General features: G+C 41.3%; 1 protein-coding gene across 1 annotated transcript in view; it reads right to left on the bottom strand.

Annotated features, from left to right (window-relative positions):
• The window catches only part of edar (ectodysplasin A receptor), a 39,580-nt gene extending 26,326 nt beyond the window's left edge, over nt 1-13,254 (bottom strand). The window contains 1 exon segment of the mRNA XM_034236928.1: nt 13,061-13,254. The gene's annotated coding sequence lies outside the window, so the exon portion shown is untranslated.
• Nucleotides 13,255-15,474: the final 2,220 nt, after the last annotated feature.

The following is a 15,474-nucleotide window of genomic DNA, read 5'->3' as shown; positions in this document are numbered from 1 at the left end:
TAAGTTGTGTGTTGTTGTGAAAGAGATAAAAGGGTAGACAGCACTTAAAAAAAAAAAAATCAGGAAATGAAGAACTGCCAAATGGTTGTCGACCCCCTCAAGGCTACTCATTATGGGGTTAAAGTGACACACACACACACACAGCGCTGTGTTTGAAGACTCTGTGTCTTCTGACACTCTGTTCTACCTCTTTCCACCAACTTTCTGTCTCTCTCACCCTCACTCTCTCTGTCGGGGCAGGTCTGAGATGAAAGTCAGCCCACGTCTCTTTCCCCCCCGAGGGTATTCATCTTCTAACGACCACATAATCTCCGATAAATAACCCTTCTGTCTTTAGCTGTGTCATTACCAGGTAGAATCTATTCAGTTCCCCATGGCACCGGTAGAACACAGCGATTGTATCGGGTTTGAACTGGATAAATATCTTTTAAAAGCCACATTTTCAATGCTTGCTTGACTTGTGAACATGTTTTGCAACGTCCCTCTCCCTCATCCTTCATTAGCTGTCTTCATCTCTGTTTTTCATTTGATTTCTCTTTGTGTTAGCAGAGGAAACCCAACACCCCACATAAACTATGGGAAGACAATTACTATTACTCTGCTTCTTTAAAAGAATGCACAATAACCAACCCATTGACCTAAAAAATGCATACAATGCGATTCAATGAGACCTGAATATCCTTCATCCGAGTTCCCTGGCCTACAGTGACAAGCATAATGCCTTAATATCACTTATGACTTCAAAGCAGAATGAAGTCTGTATTGATATGGACTGCAGCTACATTTGACAGCCAAATGTGATACATGTGATAGATTAAGCTCAAAGTCATTATGTGGAGGTTAGATTGCTGTAGGTGAAAGGGGTGGTTGACATATGGAAATTCCCATAGACCATCATGCACACATACATTAAACTGACAGTTAATGGTAATTATTTGTCTGGCAGTCGCAGCAGGCATCCACCCATCCTTGCCAGTCTCTTGTGGTACATACTTGTGTATGCTGCTCTTGCTCTTTTTGTATATCATGTATTTATTTGTTGCTATGTTTATAAATGTTCTTATATGTTGTATGTGAGGGACTACGGATGGAAATTAGCTCAAAGCTAAAATCCGGAATATTTACACTTGAAGCATTATTTGTCTTAAGTGTTCATTAATGTGCACTGTCCCTATTCATATAAACGATTCAATGAAATGAAATGTGTCATTGTGTTTGTATCCAGTGTGATAATGCTTTGTTTATTTAGATTACCAACATAGTGTTAAAACAATAATGGCAGCTGATGAAGTCTTTGTTAACTAAAAACAATTTCAGGTAATTAGTAGTTTCCTAAGGGAAAAGGGAATGAGCTAATTATCATTGGTCATTACTTGGAAATAGTACTCCCCCTCTGGCAGCACAATCATACCGACACATTTGCTTTGGTCTTTTGTAAGGGGCACATTTTTACTGCATGATCAGTCTGTGGTTAAGCAGTTTCTCCAACCAAAGTGCAGGCCCAATTCCCTCACACTACACTCTTTTGTCATTCCTAACTCTGTCATAGGCCTCAGGAGGTCTGCAGTGTAACATTTTGAGGATTCTCAATATTACCAAGATCTCACTTCACTCCATGTGTAGTCCAGGGACAACCAGAAGCAGAAAACATGCAACAAGTTCAAATGCCGCGCCACAAAGAGACCGCTACCGGTAGATGGCACCAACGTGGCTCTTCTAACACACTGTTCGTATTTAAACATTGCACTGTATACAACATTTTAGGCCAGGCAAGGGGGATGTAGGATAAAGACAAATAAAATCTGCGTAGCAGGTTCCAAACACATGGGACTTTCAGCTGCGCGGCTGCTGTTTGTGTCCCGTTTGATACCAGAGTTCTTATTTCTTACAAATCTTCCATACTTTAGTAAAGCCACTTCCTTTGCTATTTCAACCAAGTACATTTTTTTCCTAACCTAAACAAGTATTGTTGTTGCCTTAACATAATCTGAAGTGTAGGCGCAGGCGCATTGATCACCGGCCATCCTTCTTTGGGACTTTTATTGTTGTTGTTTGGTTTTAAATGGAAACCACACTGTTAACCAGTGTTAATCATTTCTCTTTCTGTCTCTTTTCACTGTCCAATTGAGTTATTTATATTCATTTATTTTACTGCGAAAAATGGAGACGAATACATCTCTTGTTTTGTGTGGGAAACGGATTTTCACCATCAGTGTTTAACCCTGTAACATACGCTGTTTGATAATGACTTCCTGCCAAATTAAGTAATAGGCCAATCAGTGGCAAAGGAACTCGGCCAGGAAGCGAACCAATGGAGAAGATGAAAAATTAGGTTAGGGTTGGTTTGTGGGCTCTTCCGTGGCACTTTATTTCTGATGACAATGAAATCATCAGCATGTGGATCCAGGAGACTGTCGTACTGGTTTTGGTATTTCGAAAAAGGAAAATCTGTTTTCCATTGAAATCTTTCTCTTTCTTCTCCTACTTAATTTATTATTTCCTGTCTTTGTATCGGATATATTTTAAGTCTAATGATCCATCAGCAACACATGCAAGAACCGCTTGTTATTCAAATGAAAATGTCCCTCTAAGGACTGGACTGTATATACTGATATTGTTTGTCTCGAACTACATGTAGCAGATGATTTTTGCTAACATTTGATCGTTTTGGCCATTTACTGTCAGTCTCAATGTCTCACTCCATCCATCCATCTTCTCCCGCTTATCCGTGGTCGGGTCGCGGGGGTAGCAGTTCCAGCAGAGAGCCCCAAACTTTATTTTCCCTGGCAACATCAACCAGCTCTGACTGGGGGATCCCAAGGCGCTCCCAGGCCAGCGAAGAGATATAATCCCTCCACCTGGTCCTAGGTCTACCCCTTGGTCTCTTCCGAGCTGGACGTGCCTGGAACACCTCCCTAGTGAGGCGCCCAGGTGGCATCCTAACTAGGTGCCCGAACCACCTCAACTGGCTCCTTTCGACGCGAAGGAGGAGCGGCTCAACTCCGAGTCCCTCCCTGATGACCGAACTTCTCACCTTATCCCTAAGGGAGACACCAGCCACCCTGCGGAGAAAACCCATCTCGGCCGCTTGTATCCGCGATCTCGTTCTTTCGGTCATGACCCATCCTTCATGACCATAGGTGAGGGTAGGAACGAAAATGGCCCGGAGAGCTTTGCCTTCTGGCTCAGCTCCCTTTTCGTCACAACGGTAAGGTAAAGCGACTGCAGTACCGCTCCCGCTGCTCCGATTCTCCGGCCCATCTCACGCTCCATTGTTCCCTCACTCGAGAACAAGACCCCGAGATACTTGAACTCCTTCACTTGGGGTAAGGACTCATTCCCTACTTGAAGTGGACAGTCCATCGGTTTCCTGCTGAGAACCATGGCCTCAGATTTGGAGGTGCTGATCCTCATCCCAGCCGCTTCACACTCACTCTAAACACAAATATAATTTTGGTCCCACAGCTAACTAGGCAATTGCTCTAACCCAGGGCCGGACTGGGAAATAAGTCAGGCCGGGAATTATACACCCAGCCAGGCCACTACCAGTTTTTTGTGCCATTTTGCTGGATTTATTTGTCAATTTTTACAGCGTTGCTGCCCATAGTGATAGCCCTCTAGTCTAAATCTACTACCCAAAAATAAACATATGGACATGGGTTACTATTTTTAAAAATGTGCACATTTATTTAGGAATCTATGTGAACATATTTTAAGTGGGGGTGGACCTCAAATCCTCTAGGGGGGTCCGGGGGCATGCTCCCCCGGTAAGATTTTTTTTTAAATGTTGGACTTAAATGCATCAATCTGGTGCACTTTGAGGGGGAAATAAAGAGACTACACCCATATGAAACAGAACTGTATACATTTAAATAATCATAAAATCATAAGAACATGGCCATAACCAATAACATCCCATCCAATATGAAAAAAACATTGAAACTTGTTTATTTATTTGTTTTTGGTTCATTTATAGTTGTGAGTGGTGTCTGTGCTCCTGAACTAGCCTCTCCTGTCTCCCTCCTCTCCCCCTGCTCCTCTTTGAGGCAGAAGCAAAGACTAGTTCTAGCTCTCAACAAGTTTTAATAGTTTATCTTACCTTTTTTCACCTAGTTAACGTTTTTTTTTGTATTATTCATGCATATTTTGCTAATCACTCCCCCCCTCAAATGGAAATATGTGTTTACATAAATGGTGACCAAACCATTTGAGACCCACAGAGAACTTAGACTAAGTGAACTATCTAAACACTCAGAGTCCTTTACCTCACCTGAGCTGAGGTTATCAGTCTCTAAGTCTGTGTTATGAACTTGGTTACACAAGGATAAGGACTCAAATGCACGACCCGGAAGCCAAAGGTAAAGTACAATTAAGATACTTTATTTGCACAAAAAAGGTAACAAAAGAAGATCACTCTTAAGAGATGACAACAAAGGTTTGAGCAAGGCAAAACAGAAAATCACTCACAACGTGAGGAACTAAACTTATAATAAGTTTCAGGAGCCAACATAGGCTTTGAATCAAAGCGAGCTGAAGAGCATAGCTCTGTCATGGGGACAGGACAAGACGAACTGACACTGAACGCTGGGAGACTGGGAATTTAAACACTCAACAACAAGACACAGGTGAACACAATCAGGGGCAGGGCTGATACTGATGAGGGCGGGAGAACACATGAGGAAAGGGAGTCAGGGGACCTAAAATGAGACGTGACAAAAACAAAACAGGAAGAGAAAAACAATACAAAATAAACATGAAACATGATTGACTAGCACTTTTGACAGTGCACAACAGTCTGACTGGAGAGGACTCTCCCTCCACCTTGTTGTTGAAACAGCTCCGTATACGTTAGCGCAGCTAGCTAGCACCAGATGCTAACAACAACAATACACGTAACGGGTGCGCATGCTTTATCTCACTCCTCGCGCCACACATACACTAACACACACCCTCCCGAGCTTGAATGACACACAGAGACCAATCGAGGGCATTAGTGTATGATCTGTATGTAAGGCCATGTCGGCAGGCCACATCATGTAGACAGCCAGTCACCCTCTGTGAGGCAGAGTCAGACCCACCCACATTTGTATGAGGGACCGTACAGGCCATAATTCATACTGGTCCTCTCACGCACATACATTCTCCTTTTACATACATATATTTTCACTGTTACATACATACATTCTCCTTTTACATACATATATTTTCACTGTGACATACATACATTCTCCTTCTACATACATATATTTTCACTCTTACATACATACATTCTCCTCTTACATACATATATTTTATAATATGCATGTCTGAAGAGAATATATGTATGCAAGTGAAGAATGTATGTATGTGTGAAGACAATATATGTATGTGAGAGAAGAATGTATGTATGTGAGAGAGAAAGTATAGTGGAAACGGAAGGAGTATGATTGAAACGGAAGGCAGGTCATTCTTGCGCTGTGATTGGCTCAGAAGGTCGAGCGGGGCGGGCTCATGTTCAGAACTTCTGATTTCAAATCAACATGATGGAGGGAGATGAATCGCGTAGATTGCAGCAAGCATTAGGGGTTTTAAGGAACATTTTTGTCAACCCCTGAAACTGTCACATCCTGGCCAGGTGTCCTTGCGGGTGCGTTCGCTTTACTTATCAGAGCGTGCCGTAAGGGCGGTTACTCTTTGGTTTATAAACTCCCGCCTGGGACGGACTGATGCATTAGATTATGTGCTATATGGAGGGGACTTTGACAGAGTATTTCTCACAAAGTACACAGTAAAAGTACTTCAATGTATTGTTAGTAGCAGTCAAACTAGTACCGAGTCCAACAGTGTCAGTTTTATGAAGAACTTGTGGTAAAATATATTTGTAAAAAGAAAATGAAGAGCTACTGATTTGAAAAAACGGCTCTATGTATAGTTTAAATCTCCTAACAATGTTGTCCATTTATTCTTCTCCCCTCGAGTCCAACAGTGTCAGTTTTATTAAGAACTTTCAGTAAAAAATATTTGTAAAATATAAAGAGCAGCTGATTTGAAAAGACAAACGCGAGAGACGGCTGAGTGACCGCAGTGCAGAATCGCTGTATAGTTAAATCTCCTAACAATGTTGTCCATTTTAGACACATGCTTATTATATTTACAGCCTTAATAACATTCATTTTCTGGGCTCAATGTGTGTCTTGGCCGTTTTCATTGTGATCGCTAAATTCACCTTGTTTCCCCTTGTTTATAATTATGTTCAACAGCAAACGAGTGCTTTGTTTTGAAATCACTTCCGCGAGTATCGCGCCCCCCCCCCCCCCCCCTCGTTACATGACCATTAGACCATTAGTAAGGTAAAAACAAAAACGCCTCGCAGACACTCTTCCGTTTACTTGTTTAATAAAGAAAAACAAGTGGTCCGTAGATACACGGAGTCATCTAACCCTAACCCTCTCCCTCCATCATGTTGATTTTGAATCAGAAGTTCTGAACATGAGCCCGCCCCGCTCGACTTCTGAGCCAATCACAGCGCAAGAATGACCTGCAGTTCCGTTTTCAACCCATACTCCTTCCGTTTTCCACTATACTTTCTCTCACACATACATACATTCTTCTCTCACATACATATATTGTCTTCACACATACATACATTCTTCTCTTGCATACATATATTCTCTTCAGACATGCATATATTATAAATATATGTATGTAAAAGGAGAATGTATGTATGTAAGAGTGAAAATATATGTATGTAAAAGGAGAATGTATGTATGTAAGAGTGAAAATGTATGTATGTAAAAGGAGAATGTATGTATGTAAGAGTGAAAATGTATGTATGTAAAAGGAGAATGTATGTATGTAAGAGTGAAAATATATGTATGTAAAAGGAGAATGTATGTGCGTGAGAGGACCAGTATGAATTACGGCCTGTACGGCCCCTCATACCTAACCCTCTCCCTCCATCATGTTGATTTGAATCAGAAGTTCTGAACATGAGCCCGCCCCGCTCGACCTTATCAGCCAATCACAGCGCAAGAATGACCTGCCTTCCGTTTCAACCATACTCCTTCCGTTTCCACTATACTTTCTCTCACACATACATACATTCTTCTCTCACATACATATATTGTCTTCACACATACATACATTCTTCACTTGCATACATATATTGTCTTCACACATACATACATTCTTCTCTTGCATACATATATTCTCTTCAGACATGCATATATTATAAAATATATGTATGTAAAAGGAGAATGTATGTATTTAAGAGTGAAAATATATGTATGTAAAAGGAGAATGTATGTATGTAAAAGGAGAATGTATGTATGTAAGAATGAAAATATATGTATGTAAAAGGAGAATGTATGTATTTAAGAGTGAAAATATATGTATGTAAAAGGAGAATGTATGTATGTAAGAGTGAAAATATATGTATGTAAAAGAAGAATGTATGTGCTTGAGAGGACCAGTATGAATTACGGCCTGTACGGCCCCTCATACATTTGCGCAGCGTTGCGTTCACAATACATACATAAACAAATAATCCTCAGGCCAGCAGGCAATTTATCAGGCCAGGCCATCGGGAAACCTCCCGGTCCTCCCGATGGCCAGTCCGGGCCTGCCCTTACCATAAACACACTCTCACATAATCTATTAGCCTCCCGGCCATAAACAAGTTCCAAAGTCAATCAATGTGGCGCTTTACCCCCCCCAAAAAAAACAATTACTTGATCCTTTTACAGAACAGGCTCAACTAGCTAAATCCTAGGAAGATCTCAAACACATGTGACTTGCTCTGACTGACTGCCTGTTTGTGTGCGGGAGCAACACCTCAAATATATCCTGCTGTTTTCCAGCCAACCAAGTATATCAAATTCACCAGCTTTGAGCCTCTGACGGATGAGTCTGCCTTTAGTAAATGCTCCAAATATTAAAAAATGTACATCATTTTATGCAAACATTGGACCAGTTTGTATTTTTACATTCCTCTTCATCGGGACTGCACAATTCAGTGCACTTTACACTAATTAGATCAAACTAAAAATAGCTTTAATAGTAACAAATATACATTTAGCTAGCTACCTAAACACAAGAGACATACAGAAGTTGACTGGCAAAAAGTTCCACATTAAATGATAACTAAATATATGCTGGGATATTATGATGACCGACAAATAAAATAAAATAAAACATTTGTAATAAAACATCAGCCAAGCGGATTTGAACAGTTTTGGATTTCCCCCTCTATGAAGTCTCTGCAGTCTATCATTTACACCTCCAGCAGCTCTGGTAAACATCGTCACAAGATTCATTTCGCCACATATCTTAAAATGTATACTCCAACCTTAAACGGAAACCCAATGTAGAAATAATTGTGAATTAAAGTATATTATAATCAATAAATCTTCTCTTACAATAGTCTATAATCATCAGATCAAAAGAAATCAGACAATTTGAGTCAGTATAATACCATGTAATTAACTGTATAATACCCATCTACCAACACCTCTAATGCTCTGGCTGAACAGCAGCAAAACAAAGTTCAGTCTGACTATCAATAATCATTCCAAGTGTGTGTTCAAGAATTGGGCCAATCCACCTTTAAGTAATTATAAGTGGCCTTACTGTCTTTCTTTAAAAAGTGAAGGATGACGGAGGAATGTGCTGCTGGCATTTTGTCTCCTTTCTATGATTTGCAGGCAGCTGGAGAGTAAATAGATGGGTGGCGGCAGAGCTGTCAGTCAAAATCGACCGACCGCTTTCACCTTCGGCTGAATTACAGTGTGTCAAAACTTTCAAACAGAACTCCCTGATTGGTAAAATATCTACGATACAGCGCTATTATTCAACTGTACATTAATCATTATTATCACATTACTAGAGTTCAGCCTCTCACTAAAGGAAGTCAAACTCAGTGAGCAAATTAGCCATCAAGGCTCACATATCAGGAACTAAATGAGCCATGAATAAATCTAATTTGCAACATGATGACCATCTCAGCTTGATGTGAAAATAAACCCATGATTAAAGTGATTTTGATTTTGGAGACAGGCGCAGACCTCAGACAACAGCTGGCCCCCGTCTGCCTGACTAAATATCCATTCACTCCGACCCCGTCCGACTGCAGCACGGAGGTTTATCAGTGCGAACTGTATTTTCACAGGAATGTCAAAACATGCTTTGCAGAAATTATACTGGGACACACAAAGGCTCAAATATCACCTACAGAAGAAGGAAAGTGATTCCCTTATGTAAATAACTAATTCCTTAAATACATTTTTAAAGCAGATATGAACCAGGAAATGTGTGTGTGTGTTTCTGTACGTGCACACTTGATGTTTCTTCATCTCTCTTCATCTTTTGATTGCTTTAATTACAGACTTACTGTCAGCTTCCCACTCTGTGCGCAGGAAAAACAAACCCTTAGAGCACATGAAAAGAAGTCACACACACACCTATCCCAGCCCCAGTCAGTCAGTAGGCTCTTTGATTCTCTGCCTGCCGGTGATCTGTCTTTCATCGTCTCCTCTCCCTGATCCCTTGTTCCCCTCTCTAGCTCTGCTGGGGCAGAACATCTATCTGTCTCCGTCGCTGTTTATTCTGCGCTGGCTGTAGGTGGGAAGCCTAATCTGCAATCAGGAACCCGTCTGTACGTCTTATTGCTGCCCTCTAACTAACGGATAATAAAGGGACTGAAATACAAAGCCATTCTCTTAACTAAAAATGGGCTATATGTTACGATAAATATGTTTCTAGACTAAACAGAACAGCAACAAGCTATAAAATAATGTACAAAACTCAAGCAGCCTTTTGGGTTACTTACAAGCATACTGGCAAATCTCGAATATTTATGACCCTTTTTTTTGTGAAATATTCCTTTTCACTAACATAAATCAGCATTGTATCCACATGGTTGATTTCAGATTGTTTCCAGTTGTCAGCATTGAAATAATAAACCGGGTTTTCAGAGAGTTCTTAAAACAAATCTTAGGGCTTTTAAAGTCTTTTTTTAGCATGTGGATAATTCTAGTGATTTGAGCAGCAGCTATAGTCATGATGGATGTAGATATATTCAAAGCGCAAATCCTCATCTATCCACTGAGGCCAATCCCAGGTAAAGACTTAAGAATATAAGCAGTGACTTAGAGGGATGAAAGTTGTAGAGAAAGAGAAGCATTTACGTCAAACCCTGCCAACGTATTTTCAAGCTGCCCCCAGGAGGGCGTCACACAGATCCCACCATCTGCACAGGTGCCCCGAACTACAAAGCAATCCCTCACCAGCGTCCCACCTGCCAATAAAACTATCATTATCAAGACCCCCCTCCCTAGTCCCAGATATCCCACTGCACTGCAGGATAAATTGATGAAGGTTTCCCATGCAGAGGTCTCTTCAGCAAACACATACAAACCCAAATTGATTAAACGTGCTCCCTTCAGGCTGCATGAAGACGTTTCAATATTGGTTTGCTATGCGTAAGGATATAATAATATTGAGAGTATAACTCATGATTAGAAAAGTTTATTTAGATTATTTATTCCTTTATATATATATATTAAAATATAATGAAATGCAGCTACCTCCTCATTTTGCAGGGGACCACCTGGAGCCCCCTCTGGGAGTCCTGAAGATATGTTGTCTTAATCTAATGTATTTGTTGGTTGCCCGTCCTGGTGACTGTCCGTTATGTAATATTATATTGTTTACTTTTGTTTGTTCCTTTGAGGACAGTGTGCGTCCGTTTTAGATTTGCACACTGAAAGTTCCTCAGAATTATAAAATATGAATTGAAGATTACATTTTAATAGCCTGTTTTTTTTTATCAGGGAGTTATTTATTTGATCATTTAAGAATACCTGTGAGGGTCAATGTAAATGCACTTTACTGTGTGCATTACCACTTGTTTTTCTCAATCTCATCATTAAGCATTTTTGCAATCAAGTAAAATGCTATATATGTTTTTGTTATTCTGTCACTTTGGAATTTACCTTAAGGCAAGAGCATGTTATGTTTCTCTATTGAAAAAAGTAATGCACATTTTGTGAACTACTCTCTTCTTTATACTGCGTCCTTTCTGCTAAGTCTGACTTGAGCGCTCTAAAAACTGTGCTAGTAAAGAAGTAAATTGTTCAAGTGGAGCCTTGTCCAAATGTCATACACATGAGTATCCCTGTAGGGATGAGTATGACACTGACATGTTAGTTTCTTTAGATGTAGCTCCTTGTGGATCGTTAGCGTATCCCTATAAACCTACAAGTCTCTCCTTCACATACTGTGGATGATAATCAAAATGCTATAGGCCTAGAATAAAAAGCAAAAATTCTCGCACATGGTTCTGGTTCTGGTGAGACAGTTTGGATAAAAGCTTTCACCAAACAGTCCTGCCATACATTTAAACAAACTTAATGAGCTGAAATGACTTGACTTCCATAAGTAAACTTACTTTGATGTGTTTAACAGAACTTCATCTTAGATGTGAGAAGCATTATGAAACATTCAGCCCTAACAGGCCTCCTGAGATCTATAAATTCTCTCGCCAGTTACGCTCTGTGAATTGGAATCAGCTGTGACATAAATCTCACACGATAATTTTGGAAGAAAAAACAAGAGAAATCCCTTCCCTTTCTATGACATCAGCCCCAAATCAATGGGGTCATTGTGTGAAATCTAGTACCGAGAAACATTAAGCGACAGAGCGGCGTATAAGTCAACAAATCATCTATGCTCTTCACTCTGGAGGAGGATGATCATGACTACAGGCGCTGGCTTTGTTACTTTTTTCTGCCTTCATCCCTTTAATCCTCAGAAACCATATTAACTTCTTTTGAAGATGAGTTACACTCCCTCCCCTGTTTCTTCCCTGTGTCTCTTTGCCTTTCTACCTGTGAACATGAAAGATTCAATGGCAGCGGAGACGTTCTGTGCTGGGGGCTTCAGGGGGAGAGAGAGAGAGACAGATAGAGAGATAGAAAGAGGAGGAGAGAGAGAGAAACAGATAGAGAGATAGAAAGAGGGGGAGAGAGAGAGAGTGAGGGGGGGGGAGAGACGGATTGATTTCCACCTCCAGCAGCTACAGTTCAAAGCCAGCCAGCAGACTTCAGAGGCTCGGCAGGACCCGGCACGTCCCCAGCCGGGCCGCGCTGCCTGTCTGCGGGCAGGACTTCCCCCAGGGGCCCCGGGGCCCGGGACAGTCAGGCGGCACCAAGAAAACAATTATGCAGACAGAGGAGAAAGGTGTGCAAGGTCACACACTTACTCAAACACACAGCCACAAATACAGTGTCATTGACTCCCTAACACATCAGACACTATAGGACTGTCTATTCTCTGACTATAGAGAAATAATAAGCAGCATTTTAAATAATTTGTTATCAAGATTATATCCTAACCCCAAACCTTTGCTATTGCATCTTCTTCTTCTCTAATCACAATGATCAAAACAATCCCAAGAGAATAAACTCAGTGTTTACATCTGCAGATGTTTGAGATCCAAAAGTCACAGCCTTGTCAAAAAAGCAATCCAGGCCTAAACTGTGAAGCTGGTGATGTGAAAATAATCTTGTTTGTTCTTCCACCTTGGGCTACAACCTTTGCAGCAACACGCACAGTACCTTTCACAAACTTCACAATGTATTAGAGGATATGCCTGTTACACATGGACTGTAGGCTACTTAAAAATGTATTTCATGCAGATGACATTCATGCTGAGAATCATTTTCCAGTCTCATGCATGACAACAAACTACATTTAAAGCATGAAATAAACACTTTGGCATCAGCCTGTCAAATAAATAAAAATGCCATCTTAATTAAAGTAGAAAAGCATAGTTTAGTGTCCTTTTGCATAGTTTAACACAACCCAGACAACATTAGTAGACCATGTTTTTCTTAAGACACTCATCAGCAGTGTTTCAGTCCTAAACTCTATATTTCTTATTGCAAAAAACAATCATTTTTAAGGTGAAATTAAATAAAGCAAATGTTTGTTTTGCATAATAAGTGTGGCTCAGGAATTTCCCCAAAGTCTTGCAGCAATCCGTCCTTGCATTCCTGAGAGCGGAGCTGCGGTGAAGTCTTACCTGGAGCTCTGAGAACGGGGACGCTGCTCTGCTCTCTCCGCGGCGCTGAGGCTCGGCTGGCGGCTCTTTCGGTCCTGATGACCGGGGATCAATCTCTGGCGAGCTGTCGGGTAAGCATGGCCGAGGGACTGGCTGTCTGCGACTTCTTACTCCACTAAATCCAAGTTGTGTCTCAGCCTCCACTTTGGTGCATGTCGGTGTGTCTGCAGGCTCCTCCTTGATGGGAAAAAAGTGAGAAATTCCCTCCGCCCTGAATGAGAGACGGATTAACATGTCCCAGGTAGACGCTCTCTCTGCGGGACAATTAACGAGCGGCACGCTGCCACTCAACTCCGCCATCTAGTGGACACAGACCTGCACTGGCAGAACCATGGAAGTGGATAAACTCAAGTTTCGAGGTATTTGAATGTCACTCACATGCACATGAAATACCTTAAAGATCTTATATCGCAGGATTCCTCAAACAATGCTACTTAAATATGGGCTTAGAATTATAAAAAATTAGAAAGGTAAGGGACACAATAGTGCATAAAGTATACATACCGTACACAGTTGCAAACCAAAAGGTGTAAAAGGTGGTAGTGTATGGGTGATGTAGCAATATAATGTCATGGTTATCGTAGACGGACATTACAGACAGGGTCAATTTTCACAAAATCAGAACCCCGAAGGCATTTTGTGTTTATTTATGCTATACAACATTTCTAGGGGTATTAAGGGGTGCTGAATCCAAATCTGCTGAATATGAAGCTCAAAAATGTCCCAAAATGCCTCGAAATTGAGAAATCCAACATGGCCGCCACCACCAGCCTGAAATCTATTTAAAGTATATCTTTTTGACTAAACAAGGTACAAACTTGAATTAAATGTGCTTTTGTAAGTTATCCTACATGGGCAATCTGATGCCATATTCAGATTTGAGATGTAATGTGAATAAACTGCTTAGATCTCATATATATTGCAAAAATAGTTGTTTTTAACTATGAATAATTACTCAGCTATTATTATTATTATCAGGCTACTTTTACTTACGATGTATATTGTTTTGAGGTTAAATGTTTCAAATGTGCTGTGATGGAACCTTTGCCTTCCCCACTATTGCCACTGAACACAGTTATCAAGCGAATGCTTCATATCTCCAAATCAATGGAACAACAGCATGTCATTCTGACAGTGGGCGAGGCACTTTATCCGAAGTTGCTAGAACTAAAGTGGTCAGTAGAAGAATACAAGGACGTGCTTATCCCTTGCCTTGGAGGCCTTCACATTGCCATGAACTTCCTGGGTGTGATAGGACAACACATGGTTGATTCTGGCCTGAGCGAGCTATGGGTCAAGTGTGATCTACTGGGAGCAAATTCTGCTCAGCATGTCATGGCAGGAAAGGGGTATGCACGTGCCATAAGGACCCACAAACTTACCCTACAGGCTCTTTGGCAGCTACTGCTCCCACGGCTTTACACATATCTGGATGAGGTTGATGTTACACTGAGAGCTGAACTCTCAGATCTCTGCCAATCCGTAGATGCTGACCACATCGCGCAGATGGTCGACAAACTGACTACAGACAGATTCCAGCAGCCCATGAAAGAGTTTGCTGCATCGCTTGCAGTTGATGACCCGAATGCCGCATTCTGGTGGGACTACATGACTATGGTCAGCATCGTACTCTGCTTCATAAGAGCGCAACGTGATGGATTGTGGGATCTCCACCTGTATGCTTTCAAACGTATGCTGTCCTTCTTCTTCAGGTACGATCATATAAACAACGCCAGATGGGGTACTGTGTACCTGGCTGAGATGTCTGCTCTCGCACCAGAAATCCTCCTCGATTTTCAGAAAGGCAACTTCTTGGTGAAACGCAGTGATCGACGCTTCAATCAGGTTCAGCGGATCAAAGTACTGAGTGGCTAAACGCTACAGGAAAAAAGAGTGGTGGTTTAGTGGGCACCACCAGGATAGCAACACCCCTCAGTAGATGGACATTGTCGTATAATCTGAGAACAGTCATAGCTTCTCAGACAAAAGTAATGCTGAGTGCACAAAGAGTAGAATGGAGAGAGACGACAGGGATGAAAGCTAAATATGGGTATCATTGAAAGAGCACTGTGTGTTTCAAGATGGTGGGGACACACTCAAGAACATAATCAACAAGGAAGTGGTCACACCGGAGATTCAAGAATCTCTGCTTGGTGCAGAACACCTTGGACAGGCACAAATGAAAGTGTTTGTGGACAAACGTCTGTGTGAACCTCCAGCTAGTGACCAGTACTTGGGACTGAAGTCACCCATTTGAAAGAACAAAGCCAAGACATTTGCCTCTTTGTATGAAGTCGTGCAACTTTCCAAGAACAAGCAAAACACAATCAAAGTGGACAGGCAGATTCTACAAAGGCTAGTCACAGCTTACAGAG

This window comes from Gymnodraco acuticeps, unplaced genomic scaffold, assembly GCF_902827175.1.
Source record: "Gymnodraco acuticeps unplaced genomic scaffold, fGymAcu1.1, whole genome shotgun sequence".
NCBI lineage: Eukaryota > Metazoa > Chordata > Actinopteri > Perciformes > Bathydraconidae > Gymnodraco > Gymnodraco acuticeps.
The sequence above is the reverse complement of the archived record's forward strand: the minus strand, read 5'-3'. Positions and strand labels throughout refer to the sequence as shown.